A 544-nucleotide genomic window follows, 5' to 3' on the forward strand; every position below is an offset into this window, starting at 1 on the left:
TTGTTGGTGTGTGTGTGTGTGTGTGTGTGTGTGTGTGTGTGCGTGTGTGTGTGTGTGTGTGTGTATATGAGTTATAGCTACATAGATTTATACAGATTGATATATATCTATATTCCACACTGATACACAAATAGAACAAATTTTTTTAAGAATATGTGTTTGACAGTGTGACAGATGACTGCTAAAAATGGGAGGGGTGTGTGTGTGTGTGTGTGCGTGTGTGTGTGTGTGTGTGTGTGTGTGTGTGTGTTTGCGTGTGTGTGTGTGTGTGTGTGGTTGAACTGTGGTTGAGAACATCGCAACATGAAATGATCAATTTTAGCAACTGGAAGGTTGAGTTTGAAGACATTCTGAGACGCGAAGTCGTGAGTAAACTTTCTCCAAAATTTAAATAGCTAAATCTGTTGAAGAAATGTCTTCAGAAATCCATTTCTGAAGTGCAACAGTGACTAAAGTACAACTACGTAATTGATGGAGATACATAGATATTATTTATAATTTTAACATTTACCCTGTTTGACAGAGGTGACCCTTCCAGGAAGAG

This window comes from Poecilia reticulata, linkage group LG15, assembly GCF_000633615.1.
Source record: "Poecilia reticulata strain Guanapo linkage group LG15, Guppy_female_1.0+MT, whole genome shotgun sequence".
NCBI classification, from domain to species: Eukaryota; Metazoa; Chordata; class Actinopteri; order Cyprinodontiformes; family Poeciliidae; genus Poecilia; species Poecilia reticulata.